The sequence below is a fragment of the Canis lupus genome, chromosome 29 (assembly GCF_003254725.2).
Source record: "Canis lupus dingo isolate Sandy chromosome 29, ASM325472v2, whole genome shotgun sequence".
Classification (NCBI taxonomy): domain Eukaryota; kingdom Metazoa; phylum Chordata; class Mammalia; order Carnivora; family Canidae; genus Canis; species Canis lupus.
In genome coordinates, this window is record NC_064271.1 from 11,275,388 (window position 1) to 11,292,723 (window position 17,336).

At 46.8% G+C, this 17,336-nt stretch overlaps 1 protein-coding gene across 2 annotated transcripts in view; it reads left to right on the forward strand.

Moving 5' to 3' along the window:
• Positions 1–95: 95 nt before the first annotated feature.
• CHD7 (chromodomain helicase DNA binding protein 7) overlaps positions 96–17,336 on the forward strand; it is a 191,530-nt gene continuing 174,289 nt past the window's right edge. For both annotated transcript variants that reach the window (XM_025477808.3, XM_049103686.1), the window contains exon 1: positions 96–432. The gene's annotated coding sequence lies outside the window, so the exon portion shown is untranslated. The remainder of the gene's footprint in view (positions 433–17,336) is intronic.

Below are 17,336 nucleotides of genomic sequence, written 5' to 3' on the forward strand. Positions count from 1 at the left end.
GAGCCGGCGGCGGGCGCGCGCGGCCCCGCGGCCTCGGGCACGCGCGGCTGCCGGGCGCGCGCAGGCGCTGGCGTGCTGGGGCCGCGGCGGCGGCGGCGGCGGCGGCGGCGGCAGCGGTGGCGGCGGCGGCGGCGGCGGCGGCGGCGGCGGCGGCGGCGGCGCGGGGGCTGAGCCGCGGTAGTGCGGACGCGCTCGTGCTCGGGAACTATCGGATTAAACTTGAATCGAGTGGAATTACACAAAGGAGCGCCGCTGAGGAGGCGGCCCGGGGACCCGGAGACCCTGAAACTCGCCAGAGCCCCGTCCGCGCCGGCCAACTCCGCGCCCGTGGATGAGCCCCCCGGCCGCGGCCGCCGAGCCAACTCCGGAGCCCGTCCTGCGTTGTGCTGTGCCCTCGGCGCGGGGCAGCGGAGGAGCCTCCCGACCGACCCGGTGAGCGCGAGAGTTCGCCGGGCGCCTCCGGGAGGGGCGGCGGCAGGAAATCGCTCCGGGCCGGGGCCGGGGCCGGGGCCGGGGCCGGGGCAGGGGCCGGGGCCGGGGCCGCGCGAGGAGTTGGGAGCGAGGAGTTGGGCGTGTGCGGGGCGCGGGGCGCGGGGCGCGGGCGGGCGGGGGCCGGGGCCGGGGCCGGGGCCGGGGGCCGGGGGCCGGGTGGGCGCAGGAGCGCAGCGCCGCCCGGGCCGTGTCGCCGCCGCCGCCGCCCCCGCCTCCACCGCCGCCCGCGGGCCCCGAACCCGCGCCCCGAGCGCCGCCCGCGCCCCAACTTTTGCCTGCGTCCGCGGGGCCGGCGGCGGCGGGGGCGCGCGGTCCGGCCGAGGGTCACTTCCTCGCATGTAAATGGCTTTTTGTTGTGCTGCCGGCGTGGGGGGGGGACGGGGACGGGGACGGGGACGGGGACGGGGACAGGAGGGAGCGTGTCTGCGCGGGGGAGCGCGAGCGCGTTTCCTCCCGCCGGCGCCGAGCACGAGTTGCCGGCTCCGATCGAAAGAAAAAGGAAGGAGGAAAAGTTGGGCTCCAACTCAAGTGCGAGTGGGCGATGGGCGCGCGGGCGCGGGGCGGCTGAGCGGCGGCGGCGGCGGCGGCGGCGGCTCGGGGACGGCGGCGACCCCCGCCCCCGCCCCCGCCCCCGCCCCCGCCCCGGACCGACCACGCCGCGCTCGCCGGGAGCGGCGGCCGCACCGGCGCGAACAAAGTGCGTCCCTCCCGGCGCGGCGCGGACGGCGGCCGGGCGAGGTGGGCCGGCGGCGGGGAAAGTGCGCGGGGGCCGCCGCGTGGGGCGGGGGCGGGGGCGGGGGCGGGGGCGGCGCGAGCACGCGGCGCGGGGGGCGGCCGACCCCGCCGGACCCCGACCCGCGCCGGCCGCTCGGGGAGTTGCGAGCCCGGAGCCGGGGGCCCCCGGGGCTCCCCGGCGGCTCCCAAGTGCGCGAGGAGGAGAAGAAAGGGAGCGGGGCCGGGGCGAGCGCGGGGAGGCGCGGCGAGGAGGGGACCCCACCTTGCCGAGCTGGCCGGGCCGGCGGCGGCGGCGGCGGCGGCGGCTGCATAATAGCGACTTTAAGCCCCCGAGGCCGCTCGGCTCCCCGCCCCGGGCCGGGCCCCGCCGGGGGGTCAGCGCCGGGGGGGTCTCCTGGTGGCCCCCGAGGCGGCCCGGGCGCGCTGTGCCCCCGCAGGGATCCGCGGCTCGGAGCGCGAACGGCCGAGGTGGCTGGAGGCCAGGCGGTCAGCGGGGAGAGGAAGGAGGGCGGCGGGGGACGCGCTGTTTGTTTGGTTCGCACCGGGGACTGGGCTCGCCGGGGGCGCGGGGCGCGGGGGCGCGGGGGCGCGGGGGCGCGGGCACCGGGGGGCTGCGGTGCGGGGCGGCCGCGTCCGCGCGGGGCGAGCGCAGCCGGGGGGTGGGGGGTGGGGCGGGGAGGGCGGCGGATCCCGGGCGGGGTGGGGGGTGGGGGGGTCGGGAGGCTCCGGGGAAGGAGCCGCCGGCCCCGAGCAGCCATCATTACCGAGCCGCCTTTCTCCGGATGGCCGTGCCTCGAGGAGCCCCGCGCCGTGGGAGCGCACCCCGAGTCCCGGCCGGCCGCCCGCTTTGTGAGCGCCCCCGTGGAGCGGGCGGCGCGGGGACTGCTCCTGCGGGGGGTCGGACGGTTTTCCCGGAGGTCACTTTTAGAGACTGTTCACGCCTCGGTTTTAAACTAGTTTTTCCCCCCTCTTCTGAACAGACAATGGACAAAAGAAAAGTAGCAACCCACATGGAGAGTTTCCTTTTGAATTGCTAGAATTAGATACACTATCCAGCTCTCCACTCGCTAAGTAGACTTTTTAGTTTCCCATTGTATATTATCTAGCAATCGATTTAAATAACTTATCTTGAAATACGTCCATCCTCTGGGCTCCATTTCTGGGGCATGTTGACTATTTTAATTTGAAGGATTTACGTGAAGGCCCTGATTTTTATTTTCTAAAAATATTAACTGAAGCCGTCTTTGCGGTGGGCAGTACCTTTCAAAGAGGTTGAGTGTATGTCCCCCCCCCCCCCATTCTCTCCCAATAACGAGAAGGGGGAGTACTCACTGTACGTAATAATCAAATAGGAAAAAAAAAATAGTTCTCTTTATTTCCTCACAGACCCATTCTAACGATGACAAACAAATCTTAGTGACTACGACCTTAACAGCATGGGAACCTAATTTATCCTAGTTGTAATTCTATTTAGATTGTAGTAATGTGTGAGTACTAGGTGATTCTTATTTCAGGAATAACTTGAGCAGCGATTTTATGAAGTTGAATCCGTCTCCCAGCCCCCAGAGTACATCTGTCGCGGAGTGTTTTTGTCTCGCTGTTGCACAACAGAAGCCCTCCAGTCTTTACCCTAAAATGGCAGCTTTCATTTGACTGGGGCCCATTCATTGACAATGATAATAAAGAGGCTGAAAGCTAGATGCTTGGGGCACGGAGCAGTACTCGGTTTGCCTTTCTAGGTGATAATAAGTAGGAGACATTTTATGTCTTCCAGATTTGCTCACGAAAAGTTTATTTTCGCTGGAAAAAAATCTGTACTGTAGAAAAAAGTTACAAAGTAAACAGAATTTGGAAATGGAAACGGATAGGGACTTGCAGTCGATTTTAGGAACCAAATTTTCTTATTTTGCCACACAGTGGGAGTATGGCGTTCTCCCCTCTCTGATGACCTGATAAAAGGAAGATTATGGATTTTTGTGAGGCTTGTAACAGGTGAATTTCCTCACCATGACTTGACACTTAAGAATTATTTCCCAGCACTATGTATTTTATAATTTATATCCTCTTGATACGTTCTTTTCTTTTCTTTTCTTTTTTTTTTTTTTTTTTTCTGCTTTCTGGGCAAGCCAGTAAGTTGAACCTGAGGAATTCTATTCTAGGTTTCTAAAGATTCAAATTCATTTTTAGGTAAGAAATATAGACCAGCATGGGAATTCCAAACTCTGGTTATCTTGGTTTAATAATCAATAGGTGTATTTTTAAGCTGATTTAAAAAATTACTTCCTTTTCTGTTTCTTGACATGGAAGTCAGGATAGAGAAATGATGCAGGTTGTGTATACGTGATAGCGATGGTTTAACAGCTCAAACACTATTTTCCTCTTTTGAGGAAAAAATGATGCCTTTTCCCCCAAGCTTAAAATGTAGAAGTCAAGTTTAAAATGCATCTAGTAACTTAGTTTTAAAATAGAACTTTCATAGATTCACCTGTACTTGGTTTAGTTTTTAATCAGGGGGACTTACAGGACTATTTCCCAAACTTTTTTTCATGAGAGTCTTTTACTGAGCTAAAATGAATACCATGAGGAGTACCTTTATAGTAACGTATCAGAGAAATGCTACAACTTTTTTTCTCATACAAATACAGCCGAGAATGTAATATTTATAGTATGGTTTTTAAGCAATTAGGTCAAAGGAAGACGAGGAGTGTTTTTTTTTTTTTTTTTTTTTTTTTTTTATCTGTGAAAGAATACAGTCTGAGTGGTTCAGTGTATGAGCTGTGTGACCCTTAAGAGCAACCTAAGTGCCAAGTTTAGAGTAGTCGTTTCATACCTAGGCTTACATTTTATTACCCGTGCTTAAGAAAGTTGGCTTGCTGTAAGTTACCATCCATTTATTTACTCTTTGTTTCAGTAATCAATCATTGGTAAGCCTTTCAGTGTATAAATGACAAATAAGAGGCAGTGCTTTCCCTCAGAGAGTTTCCTGTCGAGTAGGAGAGAGAGTTCTTTAAGTAACCAAATACCCACATTTAACTTTTGAGATTAACTTTGGAGGCAGTAGTTATCTTTCATCCTTTATTATCCATATATGGCCTTTCCGATTTGATAGCACACAACATGACTGACCGTCTTATAAACATCTATAAATATGGCATTGCAAGAATAAAAATGCTTAGTCAGTGCTGAGTAAAGTGACTACAAAAAAAAAAAAAAAGACCCTTAATTTCCACTTTGTAAGAAAGTGATTTACTTTCAGTATTCAGATGGTTTCTAGATGTGAACTAGATGGATGATGTTGAGATGATGTCAGGAACACGTTGGCCCCGTGTGACTCTTTCATTGTCTTGTCCATTCATATGGACGTGTTTGTGTATCTTTAAAAAAAAAGCTATTTTCTTTTTATGTCATTAGAAATTCGGAGTTTAGTGTCGTATCTTATCAGGTTTCTAAAGCCATTATAGCTTTACTTGGGTGATACAATTTTCCTTTTTTTCCCCCTAGAAAACTTTATTGTTTTGTATTACTTCTTAAAAAAAATCCTTTGATATTCAACGATGACAGATGATGTTAAAGTATAAGAGAAATTGGGAGTAAATGATCACTTAATTTTTCTACAAAAAATAGATGTCATGTTGCATTTCAGATTGGTTTGCAATTATGGCAGAAGTCCATAGATGATTATGGTGGTAGTCGGGAGCTGGGAAGGTAATTAAAAACTCTACTAGTGCTCTTTTATATTTTCCTTTCATCAATAAAATTCTTAAATGAGACCACACCTTTGTGACGAAAATGATAAACAGAAGTAGGAAATCATCATGATACTGTCGAATAGAAATTTGTCTTATAATCAGTGGTGAATCTTTATGGATATTTAGAGTGAGAGAACCTTAGAGAGCTGGTCTAACTTTCTCATTTTACAGATTAAGAAACTAAAGCCCAGAGAGATTAATTAGATGAGCTGCCTCTGGCTGGTCACCCAGTTAGCGCTGAGCTGTCTTGGTCGTGGCTGTTTTCAAGGTGCCTAGCTTGGTGCCTGTGTAGGGGAGGTACTGGGTTTTTTGTTGTTGCTGCTGTTGTTGGATGACTGAGCTGCCTCTGGAAGAGTATCTTTCCCCCTTAGGTTCTGATCAAAAGTACCTTTGGTTTAAGAATTTAACATCGCTCTTAAAGGGGTTTTTATGCCAATAATAATTTATTTGTCTCTACTATGTGATGGTTTGGAGGTTTTTTGTTTTTTGTAAAACTATGATTATCCATCTAGGAAAATGCAGAGATAATTATTCCAAGATTTGATTACTGTTTTCATTTTAGAAGCTTGTATTCATTACCGTAACTAGATTTCTGTACCTTTTAACTAACGTTAGGTGACTGAAAACATGATTGTTTTGTCAGCGGGGTATTTTTAGAGGGTTCTGTTAAAAAAAAATGTAGAATGGGAATACAGAAGCATAGCTTGGCACTCAAAGGCTGATTGGTACTTGGGCTTGCTTGTTTCTGCCAGTGTGGTATTGGTGACACTTTCTTTAGTGGCCCTTTTAACCGCCACAGTGCTGTACGGGTCAGGCTTGGCTCTAGGGGCAAATGACTCGACTACGATCAGCTCTCCTGGTTTATCTCTTTTCTTGTTCATCAATTCACCTATTCATTGGGTACCTGCCACCTGAAAGGTGCTGTGTTGGGAATGCTGTGGTGCCACGAGACACCTGGGTGGGTCTAAGACGTGGTAGAGCCAGACAAAACATAAATAAAGCAACTGCACTGTTCTAGGTGCTATGTGGTGCGTATTTGGAGGAGTGAGAGTGACTTTGGGGGGTTCATCTAGCTGTCTGGGCTATCACCCCTTAGGAAGTGTCTTTAGCACTGCCATCTAAATGGTGTTACAAGAGGAGGGTAGCATTAGCCAAGCTACAGGGAGGTCGTGTGTTTGAGGTCTACAGAGAGGAGCTAGATGAGACTCAGGAGACAGGCAGAGGCCAGCTTGGGTGGGGCCCATGGAATATTGGAATTGGGGATTTACAAAGAAGTTGCAGGGCCACTGATGAGTGTTTCACAGCATTTGACATGAACAGACTTATTTTCTGAGGAAGATTGAGTTGGTGGGTGGGGCAGAAGAGGTGGAATGGGTTAGGGACGGCATCCAGCTGCTGTTGTGGTCCATGTGCTGTTGTTGTGGTCCATGTGAAGGGGAAACAGTTATGGTCTGGACCAAGTAGTGGCTGTGGGGATGGAGTAATGTGGACCCGGCTGAGAAATCTTTAGGAGGCTCAATGAATAGGGACTCAATAGATTTGCTCAGGGAGAAGGTATCCAGGAATGTAGGTTTCTGGCATACACGCTGCGTGCCTAGCTGACTGGCTGGTGATGCTATGCTGTTCACTGAGGCAGGGAGCACCTGTTGAGGACCTGGTTCGAGGAGGGTACCTACCAGTTCTTACAGCGTACGACTGAGGGAGTAGCTCAGCTTTCTTTCTGTTGCTAGTGGTGTTCCAAAATTTTCCAAAATGACTTGCTAGCTTCCCCAAAAAGATGGTGAATAGTGAGTCCATTGAGGAGTGCTGGTGAGCGTCGATAAAATGGGGGGCGGGAACCTTTGCTATTTACCAAATATATGGCACTTTGTGACTTACCTGAGATGATGTAGCACTCTGTAGGAGTTTGCTCCTCATACACTGAGAATAGAATCCTATGGTGGTTGGACTTTGCCACATTTTGTTCTTCTGTGTTTCCACATTGTGGGTGGTGGCTTTCTGTTGCTAGTTAGGTATTGACACAAGGTGCTTGGGTTTCCAGCAGATAGCCGGTGGGTCCCACTGTGCTCAGTGAAGGGTGTTAGTTGTATTTTAGGAGCTGGTTGCAGTTCTACATGGGTATAGTAGAAATGAATGCAATGCTTAAATAATTGTGGAGAAAATACCATCCTGGGTCAGAATATTTACTTATTTTTCAGTCGAGGATGTATAACTTTGTGGTGTAAATTATCTTAAAAGCCATTTTGTTCAATTATTATAGAAAGTGGACTATATACTGCATGGTTGGTAGCAAGTAAGAGATGCTAACTGATAAATCGAGAAAAGCTTCTAATAAGGTAAATTATGAAAATCCTGAACATTTATCTTGAAATAGTTTTTGAGGGAAATGTCTGTATTTTTGTGTTAGTTTATGTAAGTAACAATATTACCCATTTATTTTGGTTATAAATCAGACTTTGATCTCGGTGTGCATACAGACATCCTTCCTGGGACTCACTGCCTTTGGGTAGGGGGTTGATGTCAAAGATGCTTACGTGGACTTTGATCCCTATAGGCTTCTCTGGTGGACACTGTGACATGTTCAAGTCTACTAGAGTTCTTCCTGTCTCATTCAGGGTAGGCAAGATTGTGTGGCTTCACAGGCAAATTTAGGGACTTTGATCGTAAGGACATGCTTCATCTGAAAATTTTACTTCTAGTTGTTATGAGCGATTATTTGGATAAGTTTAAAACCCAGGAGTGGTATGTTACCTGCGGTGGAATAGTAGAAAAGCTTGACATGCTTACTCAACCTTCTGATAGACTGTTGTCAGCTACTCTGCGGCAATTTACTTATTACGCTATTTCTTCAACTTGGTAGTTCCAGGTTTTTGAAAAACTTTAAAAAATAGATTTCCTTGTCTGGTCTCATCAACAGTGTATTCTTACAGTTTAAGAAATCATTGTCTTTTCAGAGGTGTAGACACTAAATGGAAAGCTGCACACAGGTTCCTGTGATGTGGGTTTTAGTGGAAGAATAAAGAGGATGTTTATTTATCCTGCCCCCTCCCACCTCCACCCCACAAGGCCAATGAGATAGCAGGTTTGAGTTTTCCACCGTGTATCTCATGTATGGGGTGGGATGGGGGGGCAGGTCACGCAGAGAGCCATCGTCATCATGTGGACAACTGGGACCTGGATTGCCACATTGAGACTTTGTGTAGGGAAAGGCAGGGAATTAGACACCTGTGTTAGTTCTGACATGTCATATACTCTCCCTGGTATCCATCGCTTAAAATAGAGATTTTCACACTCTAGTTGCAGTAGGTCTGGTAAAGGATACATGATACTTCAGTAATTAATTTTTTCCCCTTAGTTCCATGGCAAGCCGGGGGGCTGCTTTAATCTTTTAAAGAGTCCACTTTTGTTCTTCTATTCTGTAAGATATCCGTAGCAGAATCTGTTCTGTTGATATTTAAAATATAATTAGCGAGTGTACTATTATTTAAACACACCCAACAACTGTTATCTTTAACGTGACACTAAGAGGCAAGTAGTAAAAGTCCTTTATAGAATTCTAAGCATGCTTTAGTTTCCAAGGTAGTTCCTGCCATTGCACTAAGTGAATAATAAAATCAATTTGAGCACAGGTGTACAATCAAAAATATGCCTTGGTTGGTGATGTGTTTTAAAGTGTATGGGTCTAGAAATTACTTTATTTATGGATGGGACTAACATATTGAAACTGTTAAGCCCGTATCCTCAAGGTGAACTTTTTTGAAACCTCTCTATTGCAGTATTTTATATTCTTGTGTACTTGACCTTGTTTTGCACTGGGAATTTTGCTTTGGCCAATTGCAGGTGTATTGATCTTGTCAGAAAAATCATGCAGACTCATCTTGAGATTTTAAAAATCTTGATTAAATTAATAAACTTGGGATCCCTGGGTGGCGCAGTGGTTTAGCACCTGCCTTTGGCCCAGGGCGCGATCCTGGAGACCCGGGATCGAATCCCACGTCGGGCTCCCGGTGCATGGAGCCTGCTTCTCCCTCTGCCTATGTCTCTGCCTCTCTCTCTCTCTCTCTCTCTCTCTCTGTGTGTGTGACTATCATAAATAAATAAAAAATTAAAAAAAATAAAAATAAATTAATAAACTTTTATTTTTCTATTACATATGTATTGGAGCAATCAGCTGAAATGGTGTAGAAATAACAAAACAGCATTACATATAACAGTAATAACCCATAGGTACTAACCAATGGTTAGTTATTGAGCATTTCCAGTCAAGGAGACATTATGCCAAGTGTTTTAATGGATTGTTTCATTTACCTATCAGAACCTAGGAAATAAGTAGAATTGTCATCTCCATTTTATAGATGAGGAGACCTGGGTTGAGAGGTTAAATTGCCCAGGGCCTTACAATTCTAGCAAGTGATGGAGGAGGAATTTGAATCTAGATTGGCCAGTGTCCAGAAACTGCATGTGTAAGCATCTTGCTCGGTTGTGTCCTCAACCAGCTCTGAGACCATCATTTGTGTCTTAAAAGGCAAAGGTCTGTTAAAAATACTGGCAACACCCTGTAATCCTATATGATACCCTCTTGCTGTATCCAATCAGTCCAGGTTATTTCTGTCCACACTTCCTCCGTCTGTGCTGCTGTATTTGTGAAGCCATATGTCTTGGCCCCTAAAATGACTGGGTCCCGTGCCTTTAACTCCTCATGCCTTTCCTCTCCCTTGGAGGTGAGAACATTTGTTCTTTTTTTTTTTTTTTTTTTTTTTTTTTAAGATTTTATCTATTTATTTATGAGAAACACAGAGAGAGGCAGAGACACAGGCTGAGGGAGAAGCAGGCTTCCTGCGGGGAGCCCGATGTGGGACTCGATCCCAGGACCCCGGATCAGGACCTGAGCCAAAGGCAGATGCTCAACCATTGAGCCACCCAGGTGCCCCAGAACATTTGTTCTTTTTTTTTTTTTTTTTTTTAAAGATTTTTCTTTATTCATGAGAGATACAGAGAGAGAGGCAGAGACACAGGCAGAGGGAGAAGTAGGCTCCATGCAGGAAGCCCAACATGGGACTTGATCCCGGGTCTCCAGGATCATGCCCTGGACTGAAGGCAGCGCTAAACCGCTGAGCCACCGGACTGCCCAGAACATTTGTTCTTATGGAGGTTTTATTCTGTGGTGGCTGAGAACTTGAGTTCTGATATCAGATGGATCAGAGGGTGAATCTACCTACCCAGGGTTAAGTGAGATACTTTACCTAAAGCACTTGGTATAGCATGTGGTCTATGTATTGAATAGTTACTATTGTTTTGATAGTTATTATTATTAGCTCACTCTTAATCATTGAGCTTATCAAACCATGTATCTTGATTTTATTTTTACTTTAAAAAATCCCCATAATTCTAAATTATGACTAGAAAATAATGAGTGGCCTATAGTAGTGATTGACCATAACATTTTCACTTTTCCTCAGGTGTAGACATAAAATTACATGTGCCCTTGTCCTGGTGTATAACTAGATGTTATTTAGCTAACTTCATATTGGTTACTGAGAGACAGCTGAGTTATCATAGGACTAGTTCCTTTGAGCTGTGAGATACCTGTCTGCAGCCTAAATGGTGGCTGTCCTGCCAGCAAACCAGTTAGTTCCTTCTTTCCCCCAAGCCTGTGCTTCTCCAAAAATGCTGGATGGTGTTATCTTGGACAGTCACTTGTGTGGGCATACTTAGTCAGTTCTGGAGTATTATAAATTCCCAGTTCAGACTGGAGAGCTATAGGGTGTTCTCACAATCTGTAGCTTTTGGTCTTCAAGTTGCTGAACATTGAATTCAGTCCTGTCCTCTCCAAGTTCTCCTTATTACTTAAGGAAGAAATAAGATGGCATCTAAAGTGAAAGTAGATTTGGGGCCAGGGCTTGAAGTAGCCACAAGAGAATGAGGAGGGTTCCCTTGCTCTGGAAGGGTAAGGCTCTGGGATGGTCAGGCAAAATGTAAACAGTTGATAAATATGGATGCATGGGAGTTCCTTGTACTGTTCTTACATCTTTACTGCAGGTTGGGAAATTGTATCAAAATCAAAGTTTCTTAAAAAAAAAAAAAGGTTTCTTAACGTGACTGACTCTAAGGGCTTGATGTCAGTAGCTAACGTTTACAGAGCATGGACTTTTTGTGAGTTCACATTTTGCTAAACTCCTTATTTACATGAACTGGTTTCACTGAATCCTGAAGTAGGATTAACCGAAACGCTGAGGTAGAGGGGTGCCTGGGTGGCTTAGTCTGTTAAACGTCTGACTTTGGCTTGGGTTGTGATCCTGAGGTCCTGGGCTAGGGTCCCTGCACTCCCTGTTGGACAGGGAGTCTGCTTCTCCCTCTCTCTTTGTCCCTCTCCCTCTCAAATAAATAAAATCTTAAAACAACAGAAAATGCTGAGGTAGGAACAATACTTGCCATTTATAGGTGAGGGAATGGAATTCTAGAGATTGTTTAATGAATTTTCCCCAAATCACAACTGTTGGAGGTGGAGTTGGGGTGCAAATCAGGATAGGCTCATTGAGTAGCCTGTGGCATTAACCTCTCTGCAGAAGTTGCTTTGGATGGTTCCATCAAACAGATGTAGTAGTCCTTAGAAGGATAGAATGAGTTTATCAAGATCTTACATACCTTTGCTTTGGAAGGTTGCCTCCTGGAGAGAAATCGAGAGGCAGAAAGTTGTCTATTAATGGATTGTAGTCAGTGAAGTTTCTTTTCCTCAGATGTTGTATTAATTGTGAATGCTTTCAACCTAATAAGACATATGCTCGTTGCGAGACTTACTGGTGTCTCAGCCCTGTTTTTGTTTACCAGTCCAAGATAGAGCCAACATCAGAGTATTCGGCTTGCTATAGAATTGGCTTCCCTGAACGTTCCTTCCCAGTGTTTATCCAGGATGTAATTCACTTAACATCTTTTCCTCATTTCATAGGACTTGCATTGCCTAGGCAGGAACCAGGACAAGACTTAGGCTCACAGTCCCTTGTTCTTCATAGATGCATTATTTTGGGTGAATATGTGTCCTTCTTGTAATCTTCTTCTTCTAACTTGCAAGGCAGCAGGCCATCTTCTCCAACCATACACTGCATGGTTTAAATAGGTATAGAATTCAAATGTATATACATCAGTAGACTTGTGTGTTATGGGGTAGATGTGTGTTTCTTTTTTTAGAGGAGTTTTAAAAGGAAAAGAAAAAGTCCAAAATGCTAATACTACTTTGCCTCATAGAAATATTCTATGGTGATAGGTTTCTAGATCGTCTTCATGTTTGCAGTTTTTTTCCCCCTTTACAACTGAAGAAACTGTTGACTAGCTTAAAAACAGTGAGCCTCTAGTTGAAACAAGTTTTACCATTTTTTTGTACGATTGCAATTTAAATTTTTGTCTTGGTTGTGTTAAGTTTCGGAGCTGGGTTTATCATTAGAATTAACATTTTTAAATTTTCCATTTTCCTTCTCATTAAAAAACAAAAATAAACACCTGGGCTGTTCAGAAGGAACTCTGTGGCTAGTACGGGCTGCTGAGAGCCCTTCCATTTAGCTGCTAGAGTCCAGCAGGATAAGGAGGACTCTGTCTTATGTGCTGTCAAATACATTTGTAAGGACACAGTACAGTAGCATAGTCGGGTAATTTCCCCACACGGTTGAGCCCACCGGTGGTGACACTGCTGGCGCTGACTTGCTGGCTGGCAGGCGGTGCCACTGTGCTGCAGCTGGCAAGTGTGTGTCGTAGTGTTGTTTGACTGTCTCTATGTGGTGAGTGAAAGGCAGTGTGCTGTCCAAGATGCTGCATGGAAACCCAGGCTTTTGCGAGCAGAATGGTTGCTTGCCATCCTCTGTGGCTCAGGTTTTTCAGAACCTCGGGAAATGCCCACATCATTGGTATTTTCCTTTATGGGTCACTGCTGTGATGATAATAATAATAATGTCTTCCCTTGGCAGACCTGAAAAATGACTGTTTATTACCTTTGCCTTCTCTAAAAATGACTGCTTGGCCAGCTAAGAGATTTGACTTGTTTCACCTGCTAGGCTAGAGGTGAGAAAATGGGTCAATGATTCAAATGATTCAAAGCACGACAGCATTAATTCGTATCCCTGTGAAACTGACTTGTGTATTTCTTACTCTCCCAATGTTCTCCTTTGTGAAGGGAACTCCACCTTTCTCTTTTCTCACTGCTTTGAGAAGGTTGCAGGTAAGAACACTCGTCCATCATTCTAGGGGCAGAAATGCAGCTTTTTAACAATGTTTTTACTCCTCCTTTCTGCCTTCAGCCTTCCGCCCCCTACCTTGCCAGGATTCAGAAGGTATATAAGGTTGCTTTGCAGAACTAATGCATCTGTTGGTCTTTAAGGAAGAGTAGAGTGGTGAGCTGGGCTGAGGTAGCTTTTTCATGTTTTCTTCCAGAGACCCATAAAATGAGTCTATTTCAGTGATTTTTAAAATTTTATGTTGTTATTTTAAAAGTTCATGTGGTAAGATTAGAATAACTAATAAAAGAGATACTTGTTATGCTTTACCATTAACACAGTCATTTGGGGTGCCTTTAAAAATGCAGGTTCCCCCACTCCCATCCTACTGAATCGGAATCTCTGTGGGCCATCTAAAATCTGCTCTTTTTTCTAGGTGTTTCTGACACACTCTAAAAAAACTACACATTTAGACAGATGTATTAGTTACACAATGGGTATACCTGGGAAATACAAAACAATTTAGAAAAAAGGAAATCCAACTGATATATTCTTACAATGTTTTTTTCAATGTTGCAACTACTGTTTATTCTCTTACATGCAAATGAGTGAAGTATAGTTGCTATTTGACAAGCCAGTTCGTAGGAAAGGTGAAGATGGACATATGGGTTAAGAGTTTAAAAGCATAGTACACTTTAAAGGTGGCGTTAAATAGGAGAGGGAGTAGGTTGTTTAGTATTTAGTTGTTACATTTCATTTTCTTTCCTGCCACAGAATAATTAAACATTTGTTTTATGTGTAGTTCCAGTTTCTGCGGTGGAGGTATGAGAGACGAATAGGTTAACACGCTGCAGTACTATTTTTGGGCAGCCCAGTGCGAGCCAGTATCGTTTCCAAGGGCATGTAATAACTTTAAAATGAGAGTCCTCTCAAAATGTAATTTGGCGAGTGGGCTAGTGCTGTCTGTGAGGACTTGTTAGTGTAATTCTGCAGAAGAGACACGGTGCTCACGTTGAGAGGGTGAAAGCAGGCCTCGGCGTGGAGGCCGTCTCTCACCTCCTCCCTCCCTCTCCGGCTCAGCGCCCACTAACCATCCGTCCTCTCTGTCCTCTCCCTGCGGACAACCTGCTCTTAGGGTTTCCGCCTTGGTCTGCTCTTGGGTCTAGGTCCGGCCCACGGCCTCAGCTCTCGTTTCTACACGAGGAACTCTTGAGTCTATGTTTTTGTTTCTGGTACGTCTCTCATACTTCTGTCCTTAATTTAATGTCCCCATCTGGTCTAAAACCTAAGTCTTCCTCACGTCTCCTCCTTTCTGCCGAAGCATAGCAAAGTCCCGAAAACCCGAAAGCAGCTCTTTCTCTTGGATCCCAACTCTCCACCTGATGCCTGCACTGAACGTCAGCAGTTCCTGGCTCCCCAGATCCTGGCTGCCTCCTTCTCTTGGAGGTGCCCCAGCCTTGTGCCCCGGCATCCCTGCTTCTTCCACTATAGCGCACTCTCCGGGATGCCTGCTCGGCCATTAGAGCACAGGCCCAGCCCGCCCTTGTTGCTTGCCCTGAAGGAGAGCAGAGCAGTAACCCGCGTCCGCGTCTACCTTCTGTGCCTGGTGGCCCCCGCTGGCATCCAGCATCCCACACACCGCCCCGGGAGTTCAGAGGGAGCCTGCTCTGGGGCGCGGCTTCCCGCAGAGCGCGGGCCCTGCTGCTCCTTGCGCGGCGGCCTCCAGAGAGAGGCCTCCGTGTGCAGCTGGGCCTGACAAGCGCAGGCGGCGCCAGGCCTTGTGCTTGTGCCTGAGGCCTTGCCGGCCTTCTCCGTGGCAGGGTGGCAGGCGGCTCCTCTTGCTTGGCTGTCTCCCAGTTAGTTCAGAACGTGGGTGGGGAAGAGGAGGTGAGAGTTATTCTGACCTCCTCAGACCCCATTGCCATGGTCTTGGCATTTGATCCAAACGTGTTTCTCCATGGTGGCGTTGTTTTGATTTGGTACTTACGATTCACTGTGGGTTAATCCAGTGCGCGGTAATGTCCATATTCTAATATTGTGTTGGAGGGAAACTGTTAAAGTGGCTCCTGAAATCCTTTTGGGAGAAAATTGCTTGCTGAAGTGAGCATGACCTAAGTACCTACTGGAGTGGGTGATGGTGGCATGAGGAACCATTCAGTAACACCAGAACCCAGGAGGATGCCTGACTTATGAGCTCGCTGTGAGTTCATCAGGCTTTTAGGAATGGGTTACAGAAAGCTGGACCTATCTGAATTCATGTCACTGTGAGCTTTTACATAAAGGTCTGTACCCAAGTCAATTCTAGGAAAGACTTTAATGAATGCAAAGACATGGCCAGTAACGGCAGGGAAAAATTCAATAATGTTTTCAGATTTACATCTCTAAAGAGAAAATGGCAATTTCTGTGTGAGGTTTATAATAAAATCTCTTTGGTTTTTGGAAATCTGGAACGTGCCTGGTGAAAGCTGTTATTCTCATGAACTCCTTTCAAAGGTAATAGAATTATGAGGATGCAGACCTTCAGAATATTTTTGTTGTCTTTTTCATATGACTTAGATGTTTGTGAAGGTGTGCCCATGTAGAATGATTAGTTCTGTGGGAGGTACTGAAATTGTTATCCATAGCTAGGAAGTGAGATTAACCCACATATGACAATGTGGAACAGGACAGCACAGTGTGCAATTAAGTGCTAAAAGGTGTGATGCTGTCGGCCTAGTAACACCTGGAAGCAGCCAGTGCAGGGCTTGGGAATGGAGAAGGAAACCATGAGATCTGGCTTGCACTGCCTTTTGGTAGCTTGAGATAGCTGACAAATAACACAAACAAAATCACGGGAGACACTGTCAGCAAAGGGTCCTGGCAAGGAACGGGTGGGCCAGCCGAGAGCAGCCTGCAGGGGCCAGCACAGGGCACTTTGATGCCCAGGGCCCTTCCCAGGAAAATAGGAGCTGGAGGAGGACACAGCCACTGCTGTGGACCTGTCCCCTCCTCCTCGCTGCCCCTGGGTCAGTCCGGTGTGGCTGAGCGTGGCCAAGTATGGCCGTCTGGCTCTGGGAGGATCAGAGTTGGTCAGGAAGAAAGGAGCAGGGTTTGGATAGACAAGGAGGGTGTGGGCTATGGCGAAATTGGAAGTTCAGAGTGTTAGATCCTGACTCCCATTACGTGATGGAATGGAGTTGAAAGGTTAGTTTGGCAACATGTGATGGATTGCAGTTGAAGAGGGACTAGAGGCAAAAAGTCAGAGCAGTTGGAGTTGGGCAGCCAGCCGAGGTGAGCCCTGACTTAGGGGACACTAAGGGGACGTTGGAGAGGAGAGGTGGAGACTGGGGGTGCAGAGGGGGAGGGGAACCAGTCACTGCAGGGGGCTTGGTGTGGAGCTAGGACTGGCCTCCATGAGAACTTAGGTTTGAGATTCTGAGCTTAGATTAGATTGAGAAATAGAAAACACTTGAGCAGTGTAAGATGTATAAAACGAAAAAAAAATGATCATGTTAGAAAGTTTCCAAAGTAAAACTACTGAACTGATGAAGTCGTACAACTTGCAGGTCAAGAAATGGCAAAATATTAAGCCTTTTTTGTTTGTTCATTGTTTTAAATAAAAGGATCTTATCAAGATGATTTTGGAACTATTTTTTTTTTTTTTTAAGATTTTGTTTATTCGTGAGAGAGAGAGAGGCAGAGACATAGGCAGAGGGAAAAGCAGGCTTCCCATGGGGAGCCTGATGTGGGACTCGATCCCGGGACCTGAGGATCCCAGGATCATGACCTTAGCCAAAGGCAAGGTAGTCAACCACTGAGCCACCCAGGGGTCCCTTTTTGGAATTATTTTCATATGTAGCTTGACTTTATTTTTGTAAATGTCCTTTACTGCATGGGTCAGAATAACATGACAGCATCCTATAGAATATTAATATTACTCATTTAGAGTCAAAACAGCATGATGGTAATTTAGGCGTCTGTAAGAAGGCCAATACAAATACAGTACTACAGACTGAAGTTCACTGGTTTATTCTAGTTCAGCTTTATTTTTTTTAGATTTTTATTATTTTAAAGATTTTATATATTTATTTGGCACACACACACAGAGCACAAGTAGGGACAAGGGCAGGCAATGGGGAGAGGGAGAAGCAGATTCTCTGCTGAGCAGGGAGCCTGATGT